The sequence below is a fragment of the Rattus norvegicus genome, chromosome 6, assembly GCF_021556685.1.
Source record: "Rattus norvegicus strain SHRSP/BbbUtx chromosome 6, alternate assembly SHRSP_T2T, whole genome shotgun sequence".
Classification (NCBI taxonomy): domain Eukaryota; kingdom Metazoa; phylum Chordata; class Mammalia; order Rodentia; family Muridae; genus Rattus; species Rattus norvegicus.
This window is the reverse complement of record NC_141539.1, coordinates 92,020,576-92,031,688: the sequence shown is the minus strand read 5'-3', so window position 1 is coordinate 92,031,688 and position 11,113 is coordinate 92,020,576. Positions and strand designations below refer to the sequence as shown.

At 40.6% G+C, this 11,113-nt stretch overlaps 1 pseudogene; it reads right to left on the bottom strand.

The window, feature by feature from the left end:
- Nucleotides 1-10,222: 10,222 nt before the first annotated feature.
- Nucleotides 10,223-10,665, bottom strand: LOC148005278 (non-histone chromosomal protein HMG-14 pseudogene; annotated as a pseudogene).
- Between the last annotated feature and the right edge of the window lie 448 nt (nucleotides 10,666-11,113).

The following is an 11,113-nucleotide window of genomic DNA, read 5'->3' as shown; positions in this document are numbered from 1 at the left end:
AACATTCTATCCTAAAACAAAAGGATATACTTCTTCTCACCACCTCATGATACTTTCTCAAAATTGACCATATATTCGGGCACAGAACAGGCCTCAACAGATACAGAAAGATAGAGATAATCCCATGTGTCCTATTAGACTACCACAGGCTAAAGCTGGTCATCAATAACAATAAGGAAAGTACACCCACATATACATGGAAGTTGAACACTGCTCTACTCAATGATAACCTGGTCAAGGAAGAAATAAAGAAAGAAATTAAAAACTTCTTAAAATTTAATGAAAATGAAGGTACAACATACCCAAACTTCTGGGACACAATGAAATCTGTCCTAAGAAGAAAACACATAGCTCTGAGTGTCTGCAGAAAGAAACAGGAGAGAGCATGTATTAGCAGCTTGACAGCACACCTAAAAGCTCTAGAACAAAAAGAAGCAAATCCACCCAGGAGGAGTAGAAAGCAGGAAATAAACTCAGGGCTGAAATCAACCTAGTAGAAACAAAAAGTACTATACAAAGAATCAACAAAACAAAAAGCTGGTTCTTTCAGAAAATCAACAAGAGAGATAAACCCTTAGCCAGACTAACCAGAGGATACAGAGAGTGTCTCCAAATTAAGAAAACCAGAAATGAAAAGGGAGACATAACAACAGAATCGGAGGAAATTTAAAAAATCATCAGATCCTACTACAAAAGCCTATATTCAACAAAACTTGAAAATCTGGATGAAATGGACAATTTCCTAGGCAGATACCAGCTACTGAAGTTAAATCAAAAACAAATAAACCATTTAAACAACTGCAAAACTCATAAAGAAATAGAAGCAGCCATTAAAAGTCTCCCAAATAGAGCTCAGGTCCAAATATGTTCAGTGCAGAATTCTATCAGACTTCATAGAAGACCTCATACCAATATTATCCAAACTATTCCACAAAATTGAAACAGATGGAGCACTACCGAATTCCTTCTATGAAGACACAATTACTCTTTTACCTAAACCACACAAAGACCCAACAAAGAAAGAGGACTTCAGACCAATTTCCCTTATGAATATCGATGCAAAAATACTCAATAAAATACTTGCAAACCGAATCTAAGAACACATCAAAACAATTATCCATCATGATCAAGTAGGCTTCATCACAGGTATGCAGGGATGGTTTAATATAAGGAAAACCAACAACGTAATCCAATAATGTAAACAAACTGAAAGATAAAAGCCACATGATCATTTCATTAGATGCTGAGAAAGCATTTGTCAAAATTCAACACCCCTTCATTATAAAAGACGTGGAAAGAACAGGAATTCAAGGCTAATATCTAAACATAGTGAAAGCCCTATACAGCAAACCAGTAGCTAACATTAATCTAAAGGGAGAGAAACTTGAAGCAATCCCACTAAAATCAGGGACTAGACTAGGTTGTCCACTCTCTTCCTACTTATTTAATATAGTTCTTGAAGTACTAGCCAGAGCAAAAAGACAACAAAAGGAGATCAAAGGGATACAGATTGAAAAGGGAGAAGTCAAAATATCACTATTTGCAGATGATATGATTGTATATTTAAGTGATCCCAAAAGTTCCAACAGAGAACTACTTAACCTGATAAACACCTTCAGCAAAGTGGCTGGTTATAAAATTAACTCAAATAAATCAGTAGCCTTCCTCTACAAAAAAGAGAAACAAGCTGAGAACGAAATTAGGGAAACAATACCCTTCATAATAGTCCCAGATAATATAAAATACCTCAGAGTGAGTTCAACCAAGCAAGTGAAAGATTTGTAGGAAAAGAACTTCAAGCCTCTGAAGAAAGAAATTGAAGAAGATCTCAGAAGATGGAAAAATCTCCCATGCTCATGGATTGGCAGGATTAATATAGTAAAAATGGCCATTTTAACAAAAGTGATCTACAGATTCAATGAAATCCCATCAAAATACCAATCCAATTCTTCAGAAAGTTAAACAGAACAATTTGCAAATTCCTCTGGAATAACAAAAAACCCAAGAGAGCTAAAACTCTCCTCAACAATAAAAGGGCTTCTGGGGGAATCACTATCCCTGAACTCAAGCAGTATTACAGAGCAATATTGATAAAAAAAAACAAAACAACAACAAAAAAACACCAAAAAAAAAACAAAACAAAAACTGTATGGTATTGGTACAGAGACAGACAGATAGACCAGTGGAATAGAATTTAAGACCCAGAAACAAACCCACACACCTATGGTCATTTGATTCTTGACAAAGGAGCCAAAACCATCCAATGGACAAAAGATAGCATTTTCAGCAAATGGTGCTGGTTCAACTGGAGGTCAACATGTAGAAGAATGCAGATTGATCCATGCTTATCACCCTGTACAAAGCTTAAGTCCAAGTGGATCAAGGACCGCCACATCAAACCAGATACACTCAAACTAATAGAAGAAAAACTAGGGAAGCATCTGGAACACATGGGCACTGGAAAAAATTTCCTGAACAAAACACCAATGGCTTATGCTCTAAGATCAAGAATCGACAAATGGGATCTCATAAAATTGCAAAGCTTCTGTAAGGCAAAGGTCACTGTGGTTAGGACAAAACGGCAACCAACAGATTGGGAAAAGATCTTTACCAATCCTACAACAGATAGAGGCCTTATATCCAAAATATACAAAGAACTCAAGAAGTTAGACCGCAGGGAGACAAATAACCCTATTAAAAAATGGGGCTCAGAGCTAAACAAAGAATTCACAGCTGAGGAATGCCGAATGGCTGAGAAACACCTAAAGAAATGTTCAACAACTTTAGTCATAAGGGAAATGCAAATCAAAACAACCCTGAGATTCCACCTCACACCAGTGAGAATGGCTAAGATCAATAACTCTGTCGACAACAGATACTGACGAGGATGTGGAGAAAAAGGAACACGCCTCCATTGTTGGTGGGATTGCACACTGGTACAACCATTCTGGGAATCAGTCGGGAGGTTCCTCAGAAAATTGGATATTGCAATACGTGAGGACCCAGCTATACCTCTCCTGGGCATATACCCAAAACATACAAGATGCCCCAACATTTAACAAAGACACATGCTCCACTATGTTCATAGCAGCCTTATTTATAATAGCCAGAAGCTGGAAAGAACCCAGATGCCCTTCAACAAAGGAATGGATACAGAATATGTGGTACATCCACACAATGGAGTACTACTCAGCTATCAAAAACAATGACTTTATGAAATTCATAGGCAAATGGATGGAACTGGAAAATATCATCCTGAGTGAGGTAACTGAATCATAGAAAAGCACACGTGGTATGCACTCACTGATAAGTGTATATTAGCCCAAGTGCTCGAATTACCTTAAATGTACAGAACACCTGCAACTCAAGAGGGATGACCAAAATTCGAATGCTTCACTCCTTCTTTGAAAGGGGAACAAGAATACCCTTGGCAGGGAATAGGGAGGCAATGTTTAAAACAGAGGTAGAAGGAACACCCATTCAGAGCCTGCCCCACATGTGGCCCATACATATACAGCCACCCAATTAGATAAGATGGATGAAGCAAAGAAGTGCAGGCCGACAGGAACCGGATGTAGATCTCTCCTGAGACACACAGCCAGAATACAGCAAATACATAGGCGAATGCCAGCAGCAAACCACTGAACTGAGAATAGGACCCCCGTTGAAGGAATCAGAGAAAGGACTGGAAGAGCTTGAAGGGGCTCGAGACCCCATATGAACAACAATGCCAAGCAACCAGAGCTTCCAGGGACTAAGCCACTACCTAATGACTATACATGGACTGACCCTGGACTCTGACCTCATAGGTAGCAATGAATAGCCTAGTAAGAGCACCAGTGGAAGGGGAAGCCCTCGATCCTGCCAAGACGGAACCCCCAGTGAAAGGGATTCTTGGGCGGGGAGGGCGGTAATGGGGGGGAGAATGGGGAGGGGAACACCCATATAGAAGGGAAGGGAGAAGGGTTAGAGGGATGTTTGCCCGGAAACCGGGAAAGGGAATAACATTTGAAATGTAAATAAGAAATACCCAATTTAATTAAGGTGGAAATAAAAAAGAGCTCTAAAAAAAGAGTGTTGATATCAAGGCAGATAGTGGATAACTGGTGTTTGTGATGTCTTAGAGGAAAGCAAAGGCCCTATGGGAGCCAAATATGCTATTTTGAATTAAGAATATGTGTTTCTGATCTTCTACAGCTGAAAAAAATGGCTATCTTTAACAAGAGAATATTTCCACTAATGTAGAATGTTTGCTTAGACAACTGATGAGGTTCTGGTCTGCTGGGGCTAAAGAACCAGCTGTATTTAGAAGAGGCCAGCATACTTGACTCAAAAATCTGGAAGGTGTTTCCTCAGCACACTGAAACTGTGGTCAGAGGGACCCAAGGCTTTGTGCTGACAGGCAAGCTTAGTGATATGTAAGAATTTTCCAGATGGTACTTTTCCAGGCATGAAGGGGTCATAGGGAGCAGTATATGAAGCCATGGGAGGCCCTTGAGGAAGCTGTAACCTCAGTTATCTTAAATGCCCCAGGGTTCGAGAAGTCACAAAGAGGCTTGGCGACCTGCGGTAGGGTCAGAGTTTCTGTAAAAAGAACAGAACATAGATTATTGGTGAAGATACAGATCAATTACAACAGAACCTTCCTCGCATGTTAGAGAGCTGCAGCTGCAGGATGGAGTCAACCTTATCCTAGGAGACAAGCTTTAAGTGCTTTAGAGAGCAGAACAGGGGAAATAGAACAGCTCAGGCCCTTTGGAGTATAGGAAACCTTGAGTCCCATAAATCTGACACCGAAGTTCACACTGCTACACTTTGGTTTCACTTTGTTCTGATCCTCTCTAACCTGATTCTTCTGTCTTGAAATAAAGTATTTAACTTTTTTTTTAAATAGAAGCTCCTGGTTGAGAGTCTTTGGATATCTTAGAGAGGATTTAAATTTTGAAAGAGACTTAGAATGTTTAAAAGTGTATGTGTTTTTAAAGAGTATAGAACTTTTAAAAGGTGAAATGCATTTTATAGTGAGATACTGTTATATGAATTCTTGGAGATAAATAATAAAGCAAAGTTTATAGTTTAATAGTAATAGATAATGGCATGTCAAACTGACAAAGGGTCAATTATCTTGGTTTTACTTGTTTTTTTGCTTTTGTGTTGTTTTCTTTTGTTTTTTTGTCAATAAGACATAGTAATCATTTGGATAATCAATTGAGAAATACCACCACACAGCTATCCTGTTGGTAGGCCTGCGAAATTCTTTTCTTGAATATTGACTGATAAAGGCCCAGCCCACTAAGAGTGTTGGCATTCTTGGGAGCTGGTAGTCAGTGGCAAGAAGGCAGGCTTAGCAAGCCACAAAGAGCAAAGTAAAGCAGTATTCCTTCAGGATTTCTGCCTCCAGGTTCCTGCTCTGACTTCCCTCGGTAATGGACTGTTACCTGGATATATAAGATGAAATGAACCCTTTCCTCCTTCAACTTTCTCTTGTGTCTGGTGTTTTATCACAGCAATAAAATTCCTAACTAAGACAAATGTTAAAGCTGTCCAAGCATGCCAAGGAAAGTCATCTAAGCTGCTTATCCAGGAACTCCCACTGGGTGACAAAGGATACTTAAGAGCTGTCAGGTTGGGGGTGGGGGGATCAATCGAAAATCTAGTCAACAGCTTTGTGAATTTTCCAGTTCTAAACCCTAGGCTAAGTATTTCCCATGCATTGCTTTAAAGGACATTTAAACTGTTGATGGTATCTGGCCAATAGAGTGATCTGTTAGAAGTACTATTCAGAAGCATTATCTGCCTCTTCAAACCACACTCCACCTTCTGAAGGCTGGGAGATGGAATGAAGAGGTTTCTTATTTTTACATTTAAGAGATCAAATTAAATGATCTTTACACTTTGATATATATTTTATGATAGTACCTTCTTTTTGGGTCTTATAAGTTGACTTACTTTAATTGCAAAGCCATAGTCAGACAAAATATGTATTTCTAATGGGCATAGGAGAGTTTTGCAATTTCTCCTCCTTGGAGTTACACTGCAGTGAATGACAGCACGGTGACAAAGGAGGCTGAGGTCCAGTACAGCTCATTAAACATGTTCAAGGAAACTGGTAGACAGATGTGATCTGATATTTCAACCAGGTTCTTAAATCATTGCATTGTGGCAATAGATCTGAACTTAAGGAGTGAGAAGGAAGAAACAACAGGAGAGGGAGAGGAAGATGGAGAAGAGAGAAGGAGGGAGGGAGGGAGGGAAGGGGAGAGAGAGAGAGAGAGAGAGAGAGAGAGAGAGAGAGAGAGAACAGAAACTGAAATTAAAAAGTCATAGGAATTCCAGATTGTTTAAACCATTTTCATCAAATTTCACCTATGTAGGCAAGGTTGTGTTATTTAACATAACAGTAGAGAAGCAAGTGGTTATTACTGAAGGCTGCCCAGGTTTTTTCAGCAGGCGACAAAGCTGAGCACCTCTCTGCTCTGGAGCCTTATCTCTGCAAAGCAGCAGCCTTGAGAACACAGCTCACTCCATCTGTGTTACATGTTCTGATCCTAGCAGCTGAGGAACACAGCACGTGATAGACTCCTAACCCCTGGGGAACTGGAGCAGTCAGACAGCAAAGAAATACATGCTTGGCACAAATACTTCCTTCCATCCGCTGTGTTTACACACACGCTGCACTGTGAGATGCACGCCCTGCGCCTTAAGTCACCTGATGTTTGAGGCTGTTGCAGAATCTGGCTGACGGTTTACATTTTAGTGCACTTATAGATTCAAGAGCCTTTAAATAATATGTCCTAGATACTCGTTTCATTTCATGATAGGTGACAACGGTGGCTATTGGATATGTTGCATTTTGCATCACTGTTCTGTGTGCACAAACACGGTCTTTGAACACTTGTCCAAGCCACACAACGAGGCTCTCAGTAGCTGCTGTTTTCAAATTGCTTACTAGCTGTTTGTTATTGTTGCTTCATGGTGGTATCGCTATTGCTTTCAGTTCTCCTTGTTACTGCCAAATGGAAAGAGAGTAGGGTGTTCTTACTTCAGACTTTTGTCACCTGATAACATATTCAAGCTGGAAAATGCACACGATGTGACAACTTCAGACTAGATGAGGGATCTGTGTAATTCTCATACGTGTTCATTTTATATATATTTATGCAGCATATAAATATATTCAATCTTTTAAGGGTATGCGGATTGAATCATGTGAAATAAAATTCTGCTTTCCGATCATGAGGGATTAATGACTGAGCGAGAAAAAGGGAAAGGATACTTGACGTGGAAGTTGGTGACAGGGTGAGTAAGCGAGTTAGGAGATGTTAGAGCTCTGGTATACCCAGTCATTTTCCCAAATGAGCATACAGATCTGCAGGCTTTCCTCCACATACAAATCATGAAGCTGTGGAGACAGAAAAGGAACTTTATATTTTTCTAAGTTCATAACTGAAATTCCTCCAAACAGCAGGTAAACAAGGAGGAAATATTAATTTATTAATTACATCTTTAAGCCTTTAAGCTACATTTATTTTATTTGGTATAGGTATAGCATGCTTTCGGAGATCAGAGGAAAGCATTAGGTCAGATATTTGCAAGTCGCCATATGGGTATTCGGGACTGAAACAAGGTCACCTCCAAGAGCACCAAATAATCTTAATAATCAAGACATCTCTCTTTTGTCTCTAGAAGTTGAGAAATAAAAACCCAAAGATAAGTTTGGAAAAATTATTTCATACTAAGTTTATAGAATTAGCAACACACTATAGAGAAACATGTCCAGGCGAAGAGAGTATGAAGAAATGATAATAAAGTTTGCAAGGACTTAGCAGCCCCCCCCTTTCTCCTTTGAGAAGTTGGATGCACCTCCTGGGTATTACCCCATCCTGCATATCAAGTCACTGAAGGACTAGGCATATCCTCTTACACTGAGGCCAGACAAGGCAGCCTGGGATCGATAGGCAGGCAACAGATTCAGGGATAGCTCCCTGCTCTTCGGGGACTCACATGAAAACCAAGCTGCATATCTGCTACCTATGTGTGGGGGACGGGTTTGGGGGGTAGGCACAGCCCATGCTTAGTCTTTGGTTGATGGTTCAATCTCTGGGAGTCCCCAACAGTCAGAGGTAGTTGACTCGATTGTTTTTTTATGGAGTCCCTATCCCCTTTGGGTTTCTCTATCCTCCCCCAACAATTCCACAAGATTTCCCCAGCCACATAAAATGTTTGGCTGTGTTTCTCTGCATCTATTTCTGCTGGATGTTGAATGGAGCCTCTCAGAGTTTGGCCTTGTTAGGCTTCTGTCTGAAAGCATAACAGAGCATCATTAATAGTATCAGGGATTGATTCCTGCTCATAGGATCCGTCTCAAATTCACCAGTCATTGATTAACCGACCATTCCCTCCATGTCTGTTCCATATTTGTCCCTGCACATCATGGCAGGACACATCTTGTGTGGAAGGTTTTGTGGGTTTTTACTATCCCTGTCCCTCCACTGCCTGACCGGACGAGGTGGCCATTTCAAGCTCCAAACTCACTGCTAAAATTCTCAATCAGAGTCAACCCCCATAGACTCCCTGGGGCCTCCACCGTCTCAGGTCTCTAACATGTCCTCCCACTGCCTGCCCCCCAATTTCCAATTTCTCTCCCCATTATTCCATACAAGTGACGCACCACTGCCATGTTCCCCAACCCATCCCCTCTTCTATCCAGCTTAACTAGCACCCCTCCATCCACCTCCAATGTGTGTTTTATTTCTCCTTCTGAGGAAGATTCAAGCATCCTCCCTTCAGACTGCCTTATTACCTAGTTTCTTTGGGTTTGTGGATTATTGTAGGATGATGTCATTATGCAGGTGAAGGCAGGTACAAGATAGAACAAGACCTGTCATTGGATGAGAAGGAAGGATGGGCGGGAGAAAAGTTTGGGAGGAAGAGACTGGAGCAAGAAGAGAGAGCAATAGATATAACATGGCAGTGGATTTAAGATTCCTCTCGCACATCTACAGCTTGTTATGAGTATTCTTAAGGGATGGATGTGTACAGGGTTTTGTATGTCTAGATGAGCAAATTATATGTTATTTAAGTGGGCAATTATATCTTATCAATTGGATCAGACGTGTTGTGTGTTCTTTCATGTGGCGACTTAATTGAATTCAAGAGAGCGTGTGGTGGCTGGACACACTGGGCCGCCACAGAACTGGGATGTGTATGTCTGGCATGATGGCAACCTGCCTTGGGAACTAGATGGGTAGAGAGATTGTTGCCAGACTCAGAGAGTAGCCATCCGCAGTGTGATATGGGATGGAGCAGAGCGGGTGAGATACTTAGCTGACTGAGATGAAAATATCAAACAGATGTAATGTGGCCACACGGTTCTGGCATTAGAGCAGGTTAAAAGAAAGCCTTGTTTTAATTTTACAGCAACAGGTTATAGCATGGTTATCCTGCACTTTGTGGCTAATGTCCACTTATAGAAGAGGACATACAATACTTGTCTTCCTGGCTCTGATTCATGGCACTCAAGTTCCACCTTTTGACTGAAAAATTCATGAAGTCTTTTTTTTTGTTTGTTTGTTTTTACTCTTTCATAACTGAGATTTTATTGGACGAGGAGCAGAGTACATAGACATTCCAATTCTTATCACAAGTACCCAAACTCTGAAGGGTCATACATTGTGTTCATGCATGCAAATGCAGAGGTATTTATTGGTTTTCTTTGAACTTATTCCAGTATGTTCCAGATTCAAACTTGGCAACTTTCCTTAAGACATCTCATAATAATCAAATGCTCATAATCCTCAATTCTACTAATTCTCAATTTTATACCACACACAGAACATACTCAAAATTTCCATCTTTTGCAGCACATTTTCACAACTGTTACTAAATGGACTTCCATTACCACAGACACCACAGTTCTGACAGGGCAAGGGCCAAAGACTGGCTTTCTTACGAAATGGTTCTACTAGAAACATGAGACCAGATATAACTGAAAATATTCACAGCCTCTCCTGATTCAGTCTCCTGTTATTTTCTGGTTGTACCAAAAAATAAACAACCAGCAAATGATTTAACCTCTTAAAAAATAAAACAAAAGAAAAAAAAACAAAAACAAAGAAAAAATCAAACCCTTACACTTAAAAAATGGGAAGAGGTAGGATTCACTCACCTTTTAAAAATGTTTCTAGAGCTATTAAAAAACTCGCATTTACAGAATAGTTGATTAAAAAAAATCCCTCTGGATTGTACAAGGAGGCGGGGACCACTGATAGTCGGACCTGGCTTCTTTCTCTTCTTCAAAGGTTGCACTCAGGTTTTCCGTCTCTCCATTTTCTTGCAGGCAGTTTGCTGGTCAGTCACTTCAGTCTGTTTGCCCTTCGCTCCCCTCTTCCCTTTTATCTGCATTTTTTTTCTTTCTTTCTTTTTTTTTTTTTCGGAGTTTGGGGACCGAACCCAGGGCCCAGGGCCTTGCGCTTTCTAGGCAAGCGCTCTACCACTGAGCTAAATCCCCAACCCCTTTATCTGCATTTTTGTCTGATCCTTTTCCGTGGCCCTTTTTGGCTTTATGTCCACCTTGGTAGTGGCAGACTTGGCTGACAGCCTCTAGGAGCAGTGCTTGGGCTCCGCCTTCCCTGCTCCATTGGTGCTAACCTCCTTCTTGGGCATCTATCTTAGCTAGCAGCTCCGACTGGGAGACACTTGCGACGCTGCACTGCCTAGCTGCCACCACACAAACTGTTGCGACCCTGAAGTCTTTCTTTTTAATAGCTGAATAATATTCCATTGTGTAGATGAACCACGTTTTCTTTATCAATTCTATAGTTGAGAGGAATCTGAGTTGTTTCCATTTTCAGGGGATTACAAATAAAGTTGTTATCAACATAGGTGAACAAGTGTTAGGTATATGGTCAGCAGTAGTATAGGTGGGTCGTGAGGTAGAAGTATTCCCAAATTTCTGAGAAACCACCAATTTGATTTCCAGGATACTTGTACAAGTTTACACTCCCACCAGCAATGGCGGACCGTTCTCCTTGCCTCGAATTTTTGCCAGCATTTGCTGTTGCTTGAGATTTTGATCTTACCCGTTCTGAAGGGTATAAAGTGAAATCTCACT